This window comes from Cavia porcellus, unplaced genomic scaffold (genome assembly GCF_034190915.1).
Source record: "Cavia porcellus strain 051 isolate PalLab524CR breed Dunkin Hartley unplaced genomic scaffold, mCavPor4.1 scaffold_27, whole genome shotgun sequence".
Taxonomy (NCBI): Eukaryota; Metazoa; Chordata; class Mammalia; order Rodentia; family Caviidae; genus Cavia; species Cavia porcellus.
The window spans coordinates 22,525,633-22,544,093 of NW_026947510.1; the positions used below are offsets into that span (position 1 = coordinate 22,525,633).

At 39.3% G+C, this 18,461-nt stretch overlaps 1 protein-coding gene across 1 annotated transcript in view; it reads left to right on the plus strand.

Moving 5' to 3' along the window:
- The window catches only part of Apbb1ip (amyloid beta precursor protein binding family B member 1 interacting protein), a 102,295-nt gene that overhangs the window by 26,921 nt on the left and 56,913 nt on the right, over window positions 1-18,461 (plus strand). The gene's annotated exons all lie outside the window — the stretch shown is intronic.

The window sequence follows — 18,461 nt, forward strand, 5'->3', positions numbered from 1 at the left end:
ATGACCTTCCCAGCCCTCCAGTAACAGCCAACTACAACTCTAGGGGTGGGTGCTTTTCTTGGTTGGGGAAGGAGACTTGAGTCTAAAAATACGCTGTGTGGCAGTCACCATCCTCCTCTGAATCTTTGCACACCAGCATTCCAGGTGTCCAGAAAAGTTCAGTGATGACTACAGGCTGAATTGCTTAACAGTATTAAGAGCACCATTTTTTAAACTCTCAGACCTAAGCCAGGCCCACTTCTGATTACAGGTTAATTTGTAACATTCTCACTTTGATTCCACGAAGTAACTAACTTCCTGTCACACCTTTCTTAAAAATTAAAAAACATCTGAGAAGTGCATATGCATCTCCGTGGCCCAGTTTTGGACTGGGTCTTTGAATTTGGGGGCCTGATTTTTTTTCAATTCTTTGTATGTTCTAGGTATAAGTCCTGTGTCTAACAGACAGTTGGCTAAAATTTTTTTCCCTTTGTGTGGGTTCTCTTTTCATTCCATTGGTGATTTCTTTTACATATAAAAGCTATTTAATAAGATGAGATCCAAGTTGTTGATTCTTTAAGGTACTTCCCATGCTGTTTGGGTTTTGTCCAGCAATTCCCCTTCTGGATATTTTCCCAGAAAAATTGAAAGCATCATATCATGACATTATATGTGCACCCATGTTTATAGCAGCACAATTTGTAATAGCTACATCTTGGAAACAACCCAAATGCCCATCAATCGAGAAAAGGATAAAAAAGATGTGATATTTTTATACCATGGTGTACTACTCAGCTAGAAAGAAGGATAAACTTGAAGCTTTTGTAGTAAATGGATGCAAGTTGAGACCATACTCATAAGTGAAATAAATCAGACTTGCATATGTAAACATCATATTGTCTCCCTAGTGTAAGAAACTGAAAGAGTAAATAAGGTCTAAAATGTACAGCAGATACTGTGAAAGTGAAAGGGAAAGAAACTGCTCAAAAGGAAAGAACAACTGGAATGGGGGAAAGGAGAAAAGAAAAAATACATATATATATATATATGGTAGATAACAGTACTACTAAACTGTTAGTTCATCAGAATTTGGGCTTTCACTGTTCAACTGTTTGATCATTTTTTTCATACCTGTATCTTGTAATCTGAACAACTACTTTGAAGATAACAATGCACAATGTATTAACTATTGTTAATCTCCTATTATTTTGTTTTGAAATTCTGTATCATTATTTTTTTCATTTTAAAATTTAAAAAAATGAGAAATCAAAACCCAGGAGGTCAAGTGACTCACCCAAAGTCACACAGCCAACAAGTTGAGGTACTGGGTTTTGAACTCCATTCTTGCCTTGGGTGGAAGGCCAATCTTCTCTATGTAGCTCTGTGATACTTGAACCACAGTCAGGGTATCACCTAGACAGGTTCACGTATCCCAAGGGAAATATGAACAAAATGGAAGTCCTCACATTGTGCCCTCAAATACTTGTGGCAGATAATTTTGTAGAAAATATATATCTTATTTGATTTAAGTAATGAATCATGTGGAATGTGAATTTCTTTTCTCAGAATAAAAGAATGAAATATATTGTCTGTAGTATCTTTAAAAAAGAATATATTGCCCAAGAAACTCAGTAAAATAACACTGGGTCACCCTGAAGGACTCAAGGTACAGCTCAAGGATAGGGCATTATACTTAGTATTCTTTTGGATTCAGTCCTTGGAACAAAAACAAACAAACAAAAACTGGAATGCCTATTCCATGCTGCATATTGCCCTAAAATATCATAAACCAGTAGTCACAGAAACGGCCACAAATACTTTCAAATACATAGAAGTAAGTGATAGTTCATTAATGCGGAGTTTACCACATGTGACCATTTTCTTTACCAACAGCACAATTCCGTCACAGTTTTCAGTGCCAAGTGCAGAATACTGAAGAAGACAAAAATGCAAAACTTCTCTCCCCTCAGAAAAGCAAAAACTTGTGGCATTTTTCAGCTTTATCCTTAAGCCTCACTGCATATCATATTTCTGCAGATGAGCACATCTGGCTCATATCATGCTATTTTGAAAAGAAGAGCAAGCTACAGATTACCAACAACAAAGAACTGATTAAATTATAGAATGTTGCATCCACAAGGAAGATACTTAGAGCTATGGAAGTGACTTTGGGAGAATTCCAAAAGATAGAGGAAAAAACATATTACACTTGCTGTGGAAATATGGGCTCCATCTTCTTAGAAAGTCATGTGTGTTGTTATCTTTGTTTTCCACTCCTTTTTTTCTTCTAGTGCTAAAACTTGAACCCCAGATCTTTGCACATGCTAGGCAAGTGTTCTACCAACTAGACTATAATGTGCTCATTTCTGGAAATGCTCTCTGGGCCCACCCTTCACACTGCTCCACAGATAAGCAAGGAGATTTTCTGTGCACACAATGCCTAAGGTCATTTTTCACTTCTCATCCTGAGAATACGCAAACTTATTGTATATCTCATTCGTTAATTCCTTAACATTTCCTTTTGGAAGCACAGAGATACTGCATTGAGTGTTGAAAAAGATTTTAAGAGATAACACTACACAGTTATTCATGGGGTTACACATCATTTCTTCTTTGTGCTACACATCAAATATGTCTTCACTTCATATTGAAAACCAAAAGGCTAGGAGGTGTGCAGAGCCTGTCGGCTCACATGGCTGTTCCTACCAGGCCACAGTCCTGTTCTGTACGACCATTGGAGTTTCCATACAGTTTTTACTGTTGCCAGAAAATGTCATGTATTTTTCCATACTTCTTGTTTGATTAAACACAAAGATTCCCTTCACTGCTGAATTATATATTGCTTGAAGTTTTAACCACTTCTCTCAAATTGCAACTGGAAGCATTAGATACTTCCATATGCATTTGGCGCTGGACAGAGAATCTTTTATGATAGATAAATCTGCCACATCAATCTCTCTTAATTTTGAGAATTACAATCTGAGTGTTCTGGAAATTTCTGCTGTCTTAATTGACTGGCCTGGCCCCAGTGATAACTTTTTACCTCTGGTACTACCTTTTGGTGAATTTTTTTGAAAGCTTGTGAAATGGTGGTACAAATTTAAATTAATAGTTGAACAGTGTATCTTACTACTGTGGTTTTCATAGGCAGTCTCCAAAGGCCCACATGTCGAAGGCTTAGCTGCCAGTCTGCAGCAATACTGGTAGGCAACAGAACCTTTGGGAGATGGGGTGAGTAGAAGGAAGTCAGGTTGTTGAAGGTGAGTCCTTGAATGGGGTTGGTGGCCCTGCCCCCCACTCCTGCCTTCTAGATACTAGGACGTGAAGGAGCCTCCTCTAACTTGTACACCTGCTGTGATGTGCTGTGTGCCACCACAGGCCCAAAGCATTGGAGCCAAGTGATCATGGATTGAAATCTCTGAAACCATAAGCCAAAATCAACCTTTTATCTTATTAAGCTGATTGTCTTAGGTATTTTTTCACGGTAGCACAAAACTAACACAACTGCCAACACAAATAACTCAACTAAATGACAATTAGAAGAGCAGATACCTGTTCTGCTCCACTCAGTTCCACATAAGCAGTTAAGGAAAATCACATCACAGAGGACTCCTACTTGTGGTAGACAAATTGTATATCCTACATATGAATCATCCAACTATCAGAAGCATTAAAAACAGAAAAAGCATGTTGAATTAAGGAAATACCATTCTTTTTTCTTTTTTTGTCTCAGTGTTTCTGTTGCTCTTCAGCAACCTATGAATTTATTTGACAAATTAAAAATGTCTCCTAAAACTGGCCATCAGTCTTAGAGTACTGTAATAGATTCACCACTTCAGTGACTCTATAAAATAGTAGTACTGGCTTCTCAGTGGCTGCATACTGCTTTCTAACAAAGCTTGGGAAATGTGCTTGGCCTGCTCCTAATTCATTAGGCCTCATCAGGCATGCCTGGTTTTCATTACTTCAGGAATAGACAAGTGATAGACAAACTGAGTCTCTTAATTTTTAGGAATTTTAGAAAATATCCTGTTTACCATCCTGGAAATTTAAAAGTCATTGGATGATAATAGGCCCATACTTGACTTTTTTTTTTTTTTTGTTTTTAATTCATGAGATCATGCTTGCCAGGCAGGCACTTAAGCTGCTGAGCTAAATCCCTAGCCAACTATTTAAAAATGTTATCTACCCACAGGGAAATCTTCCTTGCTCTAGAAAATGTTTATCTTCCCTACCAAAGAACAGTGAAAAATTGAGGCTGAAATGTCTTAACCTTCACTTTCTATTATCCCATTTTCAGTTGCTATAACAAAATACTTGGGTCCTGGTACTCACTAAGAAGAGGTTTATTTAGTTCACAGTTTGGAGGTGCAAGAGCATCCCACTGGCTTCTGCTGCCCTGTGATGAAGACCTTATGTCCAATGGCATTACCTGGTAGAGAGTGTATGAAAAAGATTAGATGGTGGAATAGAAATCCAGAGAGTAAGGAGGGGCCAGGCCTGCTCTTTTTGTAACAGCCCACTCTAACCAGGGTCCCGAAAGTACTACATTAAACCCTTCAGAGAATGATACCCCTGTGACTCAGTCACCTTACACTAGGCTCTGTCCTTTGAGAACCTCCCATCTTCCAGCACCACCACACTGAGAAGCAGACCTCCAACACCCGTCCCTTGAAAGATACAGACTGTATTCAAACCACACCACCCTTCTTCCTTTCCCATTTCTGGTTTGGAGTTGGAAGGAAAGAGATGATTCATTTTTTTTAAGCCATCACTCAGTGCATTCTGACTACCAGATTTCCACTACAACCTGTCTGATAATGCTAGGTCAAAGGGCTAGACTCGGCCATTGGTTTCCATGGCCTTTTCACCAAACTAGGAGTGGTCTCAAGACCGTTGCTAGATATGGACCTCAGCCTGGTGGGACCTACAGGCAATACTATGATGTAACATCCGCCCTCATGTCTGTGAAGACAATCCAGTTTGACAAGTTTCTAGAAGCAGTGATGTGAGTGATCTCTTTTGAGATGGAAATGTGGCTCATGAAATCCCGTTTTCTATTTGACTTTCTTGGCTGGTGTGTGCCCTTCTCTCTCCCCTTCCTTTTTCTTTAAAGTGTCCATTACTTTTTTTAGTTTATTAGTATATGTGTATAATACATAATGCTTATATTTCTTGTGAGGGTGGAAAAAAATTCGTGTGTGTTCACATATGTGTTACATATGCGTAAGAGAATATTCTACCTGTGAAGTGCTTTCACGTACAAAAAGAGGCTGTGAATATTTTTCTTTCTGTTATGACTTTTTCCTGAAAAAGGCAGAAGCCATAGGATGAAAGGGCCCACACCTGGATTTGAATTCCATCTGCCATTAGTTCTGTGATCTTGGGCATGTTGCTGAAACCCCTGACTGCATGCTCCTCCTCTAAGAAAACGCGAGTGATATTATCTACTTCTGCGTGGTTTTCATGAGAATTAGATGAGATAACATGCAATGCAAAGAATAGATTCTATTTTTTTTCCTTCACATCTTCTTTGCCTACCTCTACTTTTCATTCTGCTTCTCTTCCTGCTCCTTCTTTTGTTTTGTTTAACTCAGGTTTATTTTACTTAGCTCTTCCTCCCATGTTTTATTTTGAAAAGTAAGAGAGAGAGAGAGATGCACACATACACCTTCCAGCCTGATTCACTCATTGTTTACATGTTTCCATATTTGGTCTTGATGCTTTCCCACCATTTATTTCTTAAGAATAAAGATATTGTCTCACACAATATAATTAGTCTTTCATGATGATCACAATACAATTGCCACAGTGCTAATTATCACAATTGGCAAATTTTGATTAATCCTTTTTCTGATGTATAATCCATATTCTAATTTTTCAAATTATCCCAATAATGTCTTTTGATCATTTGGTTAAAGTTGTGTGTGCTAGATTTTTTTTCCATCTAAAAGTATTCTCTTGATGAGTACTAAGCAATATGTTTCATAAAGCTTTTCCTCGGAGTCTTTTGAGCATTTGGAGGTCTTATTCAGCCATCTGTCTACCTTTTCACCTATCCTGGGGTTCAGCTTGGCAAGGTACATTGAGTGAATATCATGTTCTTTAACCATCTTTCACCTAGTGGTGAAAATCTACTGTTCATTTTTGCCACCTACCATGGTAGTTGTAGAATCATTTGCCTTTTTAAAAACCTATCTCCCTTTTCATTTCTTCCTTACTGTTCTCCCTTAATTGATTAGCTTACTCGACAGATATTTTTGAAGGCCTTCTCATGACTGAAGTAGGCACTGTGCATTATCAAAGGAACACAAAGATAGCTTTGACCTCTACTTTTGTGGAGCTTAATGACTATATTACATTTACTTTTTATTTATTCTGTCAGGAAACAAATACTTGGTGTCTGTTATATATAGATACAGATGCAATGTAACTTTAATCACCTGTCTGTCTAGCTCTATTTACTAGGAATACAATAATTAAAAACAATTAAAACCTGCCTTCATTTGGGCTTATAGTCTAATTGATGACTAGAGAGAGAATATAAATAGAGAAGCGAAGAATGGTGAGAAAGTACGGATTTTAAATTAGGTCAGGAAAAGTCTCTGCAATGCGACCTAAGCAAAACAAAGAACTAAGGGCAGTGAGAAAACAGCTACTGACATAAGTGGGGAGCAGGTGTTCCCAGCAGACCAGCGCACACACATATGCATATGTTCAAGAAACAGCTGGGTGACCCATTTGAGCTGGTTGTTAAAAGGGATAAAATTCATGAGGCAGAATGGCAGGGCAGGGTTGAAGGTGGTGGTGATAGACAGTTGGATACGTGAGACAGAGAAAAGTCTGCCTGAGACACACCTTCGGTGCTGGCAGCGCTATATACTTATAGCCATGAGTCTGCATGAGACTTCAGAGCATGACTGTAGACAGAGACCAAAAGAGATATCATAAGGTCCAAAGGATGAGAAAGAACCAGCAAAGCTGAAGGAGAAGCTTGTGAGACGAGCAAGAACAGACTAGGATCTCTAAGGCCTGAATCCTATGCAGTTTTTTAAAGCTGTCTTTTGAAAAGTAGAAAAAAAATATGAATGAGAAATGAATAACAAAATTAAATATTTAGAGGCTGGCAGTTTCCAGTGATAGAGTGTGTATACTTTGCATGAAGTCCTGGATTCAAAATCTAGCACCCAAAAAAGTAAATATTTGTTAGAGCCAGAAAGGAAATCAAAACGCATTACCAACCTTTAAATACATCAAATATTTAAAAAACAGCTTTCTTAATTTTGTGATTACTAATGAATTCCCTTATATTTCTCACATCTTGGGCTGCACATTCTTTGATCACCTTTATATGAGAAAGAATTAGAAATAGCACTTTCTGTAAAAGGCAATAGAGAAATGATTTAGCCTCTCATCCAGCCAGATTGCTGTGAATTAGTTTTTATGATTGCTAGTTTAGTAAAACTATACTTCAGCCTGACATTGCTCCTTGGTGAGGCTGTGTCTGTAACTTCTGTGGTTTCTTGTTCTGGTGGTACTCCTCACCCAGGGGCAAGACCTCAGAGAACCACAGCCTTGCTCTCATCAAACATGGCATGGTGCACTGGCACCTGATGGCCCAGGGAGCAGTTTGCCAGAACTGCACAGCCTTCCTAACTGCTAGACCTGAGAGCAACATAAGGAGGTCCTGACTCTGGGTCAATGTGACCACACCACACAGCGTCACTTTCCAGTCCACTTGGGCTAGAAGCTAGACTCCTCTGTCCATGAGACTCACCATAAGGAGGCTTTTGCTGGAATCTGCAAGTGATGTGGAGATAGGGCTGGCAGCACTCTGGCCCCACTCCAAGGCCAAGGACCACTGCCAGGACAAACTCCCAGCAAGAACTACTGTGCTGCTGCTTGGTGTGCCAAAGGAGAATCACAGTCTCACAATCCAGCAAGTGGGGGACTCTGAAGTGTAGCTTTATACACTTCAGAGTAAACTGGCCTCTGTTAGGAAGAAAAGCAGAAAAGAAAGCTTTCAGGAAAGCCACATGAAAAAACAACAGTTGTCTTTTCGTCTCCATGGGACATTGATTCTAGGACCTCTGCAGATGGCAAAATTTGAAGGTACTCAAGTGTCTTTTGTCTGTGCAAAAGGTTCCCATATCCTCCCCTGTACTTTAAATCATCTCTAAATTACTTACAATATCTGCTATTATACAAATACTATGTAAAAAATTGTTACACTGTATTGTTTTGAGATTGGTGAAAGAAAAAAGTCTGCACACATTCAATGCAGATGCATTCTTTTTCTAATATTTTTGATACACGGCTAGTTGAATCTGCAAATGTAAATCCCCTGGATACAAAAGGAATGGTCAACGATGTTAAATATTGTGTAGGATGCTGACTTGAGATTAGCCCCTGATTTTAGTAGCATGAGAGTTATTGGTAGTCTTGACACAGCTAGCTTTGTGCATGGAGGAATAAAAGTTCAAAAAAACTAGATTCAGGAGATAATGAAGACAAGAAGGAGACAGTGAATACGCATAACTATTCACAAGTAGGTTTTTTTTTTAGAAAAATTAATGTCCATTGAATTCATTTACAATGTCAGAATACTTTCTATTTTTATTTTTTTAAAATACCCTAAATTATGTTACTGCTTCTGTTTAATGTCACAGTAGATCCTAAATACAAAAACAGTTCCCTCTTCCTTATATAGACAGACATTCAAAGTAGAATAAAAAGAGAACCTAAGAAAATGCCGAGATTTAGAAGGCTTTTTCCATCCCCTGTATATCCAGATGAAAGTAGCCTGTGACCTGTGTCCCAGAGAGCAAGCACAGCCGCGCAGGGGATGGACGTGAGAACACGGGCGCGCACAGCCTGCTTTGCCTTCCCCGTGTCGCAAGCTGTCTTACTGCTGAGCTGTATTCAAACATTTTCAGGTCTTACTGAATCGTTTTGCTAACTGCTCTAGAATTTGACCTCCCAGAGCGCCCTGCTTTCTACCTCACTCCCAAAGCACCAAACGTCCACCTTGCATTCACACAAAATCAAAGCAATGTAGAAATAAGGGCATTTAAAAGTCATACTTTCTAAATGTTGTAGTTCATACTATTTTGTGAATGAGTGCACGTGTGTGTGTATCTTTGTGCTTTTCCAAATTTTAAGAATTTTAAGTATCCCATCAATGTCATTAAAAGAAATCATGTCATTCAGTGACTAGTTTTTCTTTTAAAAATGTTAATTCCATCTGAATTGTGCCAGGACGACATTGCTTACCACAGACTCTACTGTCTTGGATATTTGTGACCACACATATACATGAATGTAAGCTCTGTACACGGTTCCTTTGTGACTGATTGTCATTTTAGTCTGTTGATTATATGACAGCAGCAATTGTCCTATTAACTGAATAACTACTTGCCAGCCTATGAAGATTTCAACTGCTCTCAGTCATCCTATGTAAAGCTGAGTTAAGAAGGTTCAAGAGGTTTCTTCATCTTAGAATTTTGTCAAGTGAGTTAATTTGATATTATGTGTAATTTTAGAAATGCCTCTGTTTCCTGTTTTATATAGAACCTTTAGCTTCCCCTCTCCCTTCCCCCGAACATTGCAACAACTTTAACCAAGTGCCGTGTTATTCCGTGAACCACTTCCTCTTGATAAAGGCCTCGTTGCATTTTGAAAAAAATGCTGCACTGAAGGAATCAGGTAGAAGTTGATGTGGTGTCAGTTGTTTCCCACCCACATTGTACACAGATCCACCAGTATTTGTACGGTCTGATTTCTGCAGGATATTCCATATTAAATGTGATCTCTAGCATGAACACATCTTTTGAGAAAAAATTTTCTCAGCCGGGTGTGGTGCCTCATGCCTGTAATCCCAGCCTCAGGAGGCTGAGGCAGAAGGATTGTTATGGGTTCGAGACCAGCCTTGGCTACAGAGTGAGCTCACGGCCAGTCTGAACTGCACAGTGAGACCCTGTCTCAAAAGACAAAAAAAAGAAACATTTTCTATTTCATTTTTGTAACCTGTACTTGTAAAGCAGTTGTTTTTTTCTTTGAAAAAGTAAATGCTGACAGTTTTTAAACCTACAAATATCAGCTAAATTGATAGAGAGCCTCTGATTTTTTAAACCTTATTTCATGTTAATTCTATCTATATTTTAGTTTGCAAGCTGATTATAGACTCAAAACACTGCTTACCTATAGGGTAAGACAGTAAGAGTCTCGATACAAGGATGCTACCATTTTACTTTACCCATCTTAAAAATGCAATGACAATATAGAGACATATTTTAGACTCTTAATCTTTAATGTTTTGGGAAAGGAGAAGTTCGGTTATGGAAAACTTATGGTAAATCTTACAAAGTGTCTTTAAGTCTAGACCTGTGTAATGGATCTTTGTTGACTAATTTAAATTCTGTAACCAGTGCTTACCATGGGTTCCTCAGTTTTCTTATCTGTAAAATGGAGGCCGTAAGTGTTCTACAAGGTGTAAGAACAGCTTTAATCAGTTCACAACAGTCCTGGTGCAGGATGAGAACTGACCATTGTTTTAGGCTATTGTTTCTTCTCTCCTTTTTCCTCAGCTCCAGAATGGAGATGCCTTTCTCTTCAACTCTAGAATGGAAATTTTGTCTTAAATAGATAGCAACTTCTCTGATAAGATATGAGACCAATTCTAACCTGCCTGAGCTTAACTGACTGTGATTCAAGATTGCAAAGTCAGTGATATCTGTGTTACAGTGTTTCATTTAAAAACTCAACTTGAAAAATATTTTGCCTTTTCTTTTAATTGTTGCCGCACTAAAATATTCATCACTTTATTGCTAAAAAATCCCAATCCAAGTAAAGACTATGCACAATTTAAAAAACAGCTGAAAAATGAGATTTGTAACCACCCATGAGTTCTTGATATCTTAATCTGGTAATAGGTTTTCAGGCTTCTGACAGACAAGCTCTTCTGCAAAAATGTAAATAACATTTCTTCATTGTATCAGTGCTTCCTGTTACAGACTACATCATTCTGTAAAGCCAGTATTTGACAATCACAGGAAAAACTTTAGTAACTTTTTATATTACACATAAATTATTAGGACTACTTTTAAAACAATGAAAATTAGTCTATCTTTTAAATTGTTTTTTATGAAAAATTATGAGAAAATGTATTAGATATTTAATAAAATATATATTTTATGAAAACATTTTAGATTCAAGTATATCAAATAACACTTAATCTCATACTGCATACTGCTAGAATTCAGCAAGAAATTATTACATATATGTTAGAACAAAGGAGTACTTGTTTTTGTGTCTCATTGTTGTTAAAGATTAGAAATTTAAGTATAAACACATGAAAAACAAGCAAATATATACATAATTTGTTTAATGTTTGAAAGCCAACACAAACTAGAAGTATATGATTTTTTGTGAAGAGCAAAACACATAATATATTCCATATTAAGCTGTTTTAAATAAGTAGATATATTACTGATAATTAAGCTATTATATTTTTGTTCTACTGTAAGTTGTAAACCTATGTTTGTGGGGTTAAAGATGTATTATATATGTGATGGAAATGAGGGAATGACTATGAGAGGAAAACATAACTTTTTATTTATTAAAAAATAATCTATTACTTGACTTTAGATTAATTAACTGACTTTAGATTAATATAGAAAAGGGGGCTGGAGATTTCGCTCAGCGGCATAAGCGCCTGCCTTGCAAGCAGGTGGTCGTGAGTTCAATCCCTGGTACTAATAAAAACGAAAAAGACGGAAAAAAAAAAAGGATCTAGATTAATATAGAAAAGAAGAAAGGCCATTGGAGGTATTCTTCCAACTTGCACCAGAATGATTATGATTTTTCTAGGAGCAACTAAAATTTTTGGCTTAAAAACTGATTCGAGCCTAAATAAACATAAGAACCACCAGAAAAGACCCTAACGGTTTTGAAAAAGTATATCTGTATAAACATCAGAATTTACTCACTTGACCAGAGAGAAACAGTGTTGGCGAAGTGAGCAAAGGTGAACAAGCCCCACCGTGACGGCGGTGGAGAAACACTGTTTCGCTGGGAGTCAAGGAAACATGCCATGCGCGGCCTCAAGGGCTGTGCACTCCCAGTGCCCTGACTGTGCGGCCCAGCAGGACTCACTTTCAGAAGCAGCTGTGGAGGATGGAGACCTTTATGTGCAGCTGGCACCTGGGGGCCAGCCCAGAGCTTCCTGCTGGTCAGGGAAGTTACTCTCTAAGGTTTCAACAAAACATTTTTTAACACAAAGATAAACAAAATCCTCTAAGAGTTTTCACCAGTAACAAAGAGCTTGATTCCATATGATAAATGCTATGACTGAATGCTTATGCCAAGTTCTGAGAGCTATTTTATTTAAATGTCATCCCTATGAATTATGTATGGGGTGATTTAAAACATTACTGTGAATGTTTACATTTTAAAAACAAATTATTAGAGTAAAAGACACTTTGCCATGAATCCCCATCAAGATCTCCCCCTTCATCGTTCTCGACACTTTCTGAAGCACTTTGGAAGTCCCCTTTCATAAGTATCTTTAGTTGTGTTGTTTAGACCACCCCAATGTGCCGAATCTGTTTCAGTGTTTACGTTTCATGCTCATTTTGACTTTAGGAAAGAGCCAGGTGTCACATGGTGCCAGATCAGTGAACAAGGTGAACGGGGATGCATGTGATGTTTTTGTAAGCTTGACTTTCTGTTGGATGGCGCTCAGCAGCAGTCCCTGAATTTTGACCACATCTCTTAAAGACTCTCACCTGAAAGAACTCCCATGCCTGCTTCCAAAAGTGGGAAAATGATGGGTAAGGTGTGTGGGGCGCGGGGGAGTATCTTAATGGGATCAATGGCAATGTAACTTTTACTGTGATAATTTTTAAAACTTAACCATTCACTGTATTTGACGATCACCTTGTATTATAACTCTCTTCCCTTACATACAAAAAAAAGAAGAAGAAAGAAAAAACCCTGACAGTCAGGGAGGTTAAATGCCTCATCAAGGCTACTGCTGAGTCTGGGACTTACTGGTAAATTTTCAGAGGGCAGTGGAGAGCAGTTGTCTCTACTGGCTATGGAGACACTATTGAAGAGCTGACATAAAAGCCAATTTTAGATCATGAGTATAGGATTTTATGATGGGAACATGGACAAAGGACGTTATTTAAAGAGGATAGCATGTTATTTAAAGGGAGTAGCAGAGCCAAAGAGAATAGTAGTAAAGACTTGTTCAGAAGACATCGAGATACCTGAATAGCAGAATTAAAACCTGAAAAGTGGATTGGAGCGAATTATGAAAGATTTTGAAAGCCAGGCTTTCTGAATTTTGTGCACTTGTTTCTGATCAGCCACAGAAAATTCTGAGAGGCTGGCATTTGCCTTTGAAATGGGCAGCGGCAGCGGCCGTAGTGGCGGCAAGAATTAATGAGGAGTCAAGTCAGGGTTAGAGGCTGGGTGAGCTGATGAAAATCCCAGCCACGGCTGGACAGTGACAACGAAGGAAAAGCGACTCTCTCCACCAGAAAAACCAACAGGACTTCCTGCCTCGCTAGATGGAAAAGTGGGAAGAGCAAAGACTGCCCCCAGGTTCCTGAGTCAGACTAAGCAGGGAAGAGTGGCCCTTGGCCAAGTTAGGGCACGCGGCAAGAGGTTACCTAAGAAGGGAATGGTGCGTTGACTCTTCCTCGATGGAAATGCCTGCGGAGCACTGAGCTGGTTCTCGTAGGCCAGCTACATTAATGGCCTGTCATCCTCTTGCTCCAAAATCATGACTGGAATTAGTCTAAAAGACCACATCCACCTGAATTAAATCTGTGAGGTTACCTTTGGTACATGTCCTACTAAACATGTGCTAAGTATCAGAGTACGTAGCACAGATTTTCTTAACTTAAATATTTGAAATTTAATTATAGGGAAAAGAGAAAGTACTTGAAGATAAAAACTGAATCCTAGAAATACTGAGCTGAGGCAGAGTGTCTTTGTTTTTCAAGGAACACAGGACAGAAGTTCAGCCTGGAGAATCAGCTTCCTCCATCTCATACCTCACTTTCCCCCAAAACAAAAAACAGTGAGATCTGTCTGATTAAATACTATCACAACTTTCTTTTAGTAAACAATTTCTGGTCTTCCCTAGATACCAGATGGACTCAGAAATGATGTACTTATGAAAAAATGACTGACTCCACCCAGTCATGTTGTGAACGTGGCTTGTTTTGCAATGCCTTGCTCCACAGTGCGCAAAGTTTCACCCAGCCAGCCCTTGGACTGCTAGTCTGAGCAACACTTTTAGCTTGGGGACTGGGTGTTCTTCTTTCTCTCTTGACCTTTGGGAAATGCTGCACGTACTAGTAGGCACAGCGCTGTTTTACCATGTGAGAGTCTGTGTGTTTGTGTGTGTGCCTGTCCAATGTGTCTTTAATCTAAGATGTTTTCTTGCAGGAAGGGTAATCATTGATGTCAGATGACTGAACTTATAGACAAATAAAAATTGAGGTTAAAAATACCCCTCAAATTAAATGTCTTATTTTTACTAAAGACAAAGCTTTTAAACTATGACCCAGTTGGTAGCGTATTTTTTTATGACTGTAGACTGGCAACGCAGTGTCAGTGTTGGCTCCTCATAATTAAAACTCAGGTTCTAGGGGAAATGTATGACCCGACAGAGGGGATTTTTACCAGGTGAATACTGAGACGGGCTTAGAAGAAGCAGGAGGCTGTGCTGCTATTTCTGTCTTCGGCAGTGATTCACTCCGGCCTGTCCCCAGCCACTGCATAGCAGTGATGTGCACACCCCATGAGCAAGGGCTTTGGGCTCAGTGGGGTTTTCTGACTCATTGATGTCACATCAGGACTTTATTCTTCAACGTTTCAGTATTTATCTAAATTTACTTGCTTAAGAAAACCTCAACAGAAGCTTCCTTATTGCTAACAAATCTTTGGTTCCTAAAAGTGTATTGTAACATGCGATGGCAGATTTTGAGGTCAGCAAATAAATCTGTTTTTACCCTCTGACTGGATTACTTTTGTCTTATGAAAAGCCTCCGTTTTTCCTATTAAGTAGTCCTTTATTTTGTCACATTACTGAACCACCTAACACTTTATTGGAAATAAATGCACTGGACATTTAGAAGTTTTATTATTTAATAATTGCTCCTTATTAAAGTAAGGAACAAAATTATTATAAGCTTTGAAATAGACACTGTTTTAGAAGACAGGTCAGGGCTATATTATTTAATTTTCTTCCTCTATATAGGGAATTTGAAGAAAGGAAGCATAGTAGTCTGTTTTGCACTACTACAACAAAATACCTGAGGCTGGAAACTTTACAAACAAAAGAGGTTTGTTTTGCTCACAGTTTTGGAGGGCAGAGACCGTGGTGCTGGCTGGCATCTGCTTGTCTCTGTTGAAAACCTCATGGCAAGTGACACCACAATGATGAGTATGTATACAGAAAAGATTCCTGGAAGAGACAGAAAGCCGATGGTAGGCAACACGGCCAGGCTTGCTTTCTGTCGCCTCATTCTCAGGGGGGTCCCTTCACTCAGGGACCGCATTGATCCCTGCTAAAGCTAAGCCTGTCACCTGCTCATCTCTCAGTAGGCCTTGCCTCTCAAAGCTTCCTCCTCCAACCTGGGAACTAAGTGTCCAACACTTGAACCTTTAGAGGGCAAACTGCATCCAAACCACAAGAGCCCCACGGCGGGAATAAAACCAAACTGCGTGGGAATGAGTCCTCCCACTGCTCCCTCTTTAATCAGAAGCAGGGTCCGCTGCACCCTCCTCCTCCTGGCTGCAGTAAATACTTTTCAGCCCCACTATATACAGCAAGTAGGAAGCTGTCTTCCCTCGTCCTTCTCTCGCACTCTGGGAGGCTCCGCCCTGACACCTTACATGCTCCGGCCTAGATACAGGGCGCTCTGCCTTCCCTGTCACTTCTGTGCCTGAGTGCTCACCTGCTACCCTTGTGGTCTGACCTCGAGCATTTGCTGAATGGTTTCACTGGGTTCAAGCGCACCTGTGTCCCAAACGAGCATGCACCTGATAGGGGTGGTGGCTGCTTTAAGGGATGTGCTTGTACTTTGGTACATAGATCTCTCTGGCCTTGACAAAAGTCCCTCTCCTGGTGCCATTTTCTCAACCCAGTCTTACAGCTGCCATGCTCTTGCAAGACACTCTCTCCAAAGGAAACCAGACAGAGTAGTCTGGAAAACTAACATATCTCATAGCAAGTCCACTGTCCCTCCTCTCATGCAAAACATACAAAACTTAAAATCTGAGATGATATGTCTATAGTCAGCAACTAGAGCTCGGAGTAGCGTTTATGTTTCACAGGTGAGAGGCAGAGCATTGCTTTACCTTCTTTGAATCAGGAGATGGGAGCGTTTATGAGAATTAAACAAGGAAACTTTAGTGTGCTTAATTCCCTACATGATAAACCCAAGACTACTGTTGAAGAAATACTAGCTCTGTAGGATAGATATATGGAGGAGAGATACTGATGGCCCAAGATAGATTTCATAGTCTCATCTCTTATTTTTGTTCAGTGTCAATGCTGTGCTGGGATCTAAATGTTTTTAATACCAACTCTGGCTCACAGAATAGTTATTGGAATATAATTAGTGCTAGGTAAATATTACTGTTACGAAAATTATCATTATATCACTTTAATTTCAAGGATTAGGATAGTTTAAAAATCCTTTGAGTCATCTTTTAAAAAGAAAGCAGAATCAATAGGACAAGGATGTTTCATTACATACTTTACAAAGAGAGAGAAACCCTGATTTTTTAAAACTGCCAGAAATTGTGTTACTGCTAAAGAATTAATTTGAAGTCATTTTAAAGAGTAAACTACTATAAGATTTTAGATTGATTTATGTTAGAAAATCTTCAGCAAAGGATCTATTTTAAACACACACCTACACAGAGACATATTCCACCTTATAGATGGAGCAGTTGATTCCTCTTAGCAAACTACACACTACAGAGTAGTGACTAATAGAGGACAGATTCTGGCTCCTAATTTACCCATATAACCTTGACAGAAATGTCAGGAAGAGAGCTGCTGAGATACCCCTCAAAGTGCCTGTCCCTCGTTCACTGCAGTGCTTTTCTCTCCTGGGCAGCTACTTCATTTGTTTCAGGGAGGAAAAAAAGTTATAGTGTAAAACAATGCTTTGTTTCCATCTCTCTTTTTTTTTTTTAATGTTGTGACCTTTTTAGTTCTAAATATTCATCACCTAGTATTTTCAAGTAAGTATACCTAAGCTGCTGTTTTAGAGAGATCTTTAAAGCAGGAAACCGTTTGATAGTGCCGTATCACTTTCGCAACCATTTTTAAATGGAGGTGAAGTTCTACATTTCACTGACACAGTAACCTGTGGTGTGAGGCTTTTTTTTTTTTTCTAATAAGGTGTGCCACAATGAGGGGAATTTGGGAATGATATCCATTTGGCTTTATCAAGATCAGTTTAGTCTTGAAAAATAAAGTTCAGCTGCTGCTCTGTCACTTGCCAAGGCTTGGTTCCATCTTGGACTGTGCAAGTTAGATGGAGATCAGGCATGAGATTTCAGGGTAAAATGAACTTTCTTCTCCTTATAGCTCTCTTTGCAACTTAACAACTCATGGATAGAGTTCTTGGAGAAAACAAAGAGACATGACAATTGTTTTAGTTACTTTCTCATTGCTAAGACAAAATGCCTGACCCTCACAAGTTGAAGGAAGAAGGACTTATTTCAGTTCACAATTTGCAGAGGGTTCAGTTTATAGTCTGGCTCCAACGCAGGGTGTCCTGGCAGAGGAAAATCACAGAGGAGAAACAGCTCATGGTGTGGCAGGCAGGAGGCAGCAGCAGCAAGCAGCAGCAGGAGCAATCCTATCTTATTTCTGTCTCTTTATATTTCATACTCAGGGTGGGGTTTCCGTTATCTACAACCTTAATCCCAGAATCACACCCTTAATGCACATTCACACATCCTAAATCCAACCACCTCCAAAATGTTCCATCTATGACCCAGGAGGCTGTAAGGGGAAGTGAGGATGTTGACCAGAGGTACATAGGCGATAGATGTTCAGAAATAAGGGGAGTTTAGAGCCACGTGCCTAAAACCTCCTAGAGTACATGGTTAGTGATTAAAAGAGAGCCCACTGGGCCACAAGTCACAGTGGGATCAAATGCATTGCCTTAAGGAGTGAGTGTTTTGGTCTTTGTCTTCCCTACACTGCTTTATCATTTAAATTAGTTCCAGTTCCAAAGTCAGACCTTCAGCAGACCTCCTCACCATCCCTTGGTTTTCCCCTGTGCCCTACATGAGTCCTACCCAGACACCTTGCTTTTTCTTTGATCCTTGCTTCCTGGTTCTATAAAAAGCTACAGAGACTTTAGGTCTGGGCTGTCCTTTGAAACCATCTCACGCTGAGGTGTCTCTTCATAGCAGCCCCCCAAGCCCGCCCAGCATATAGA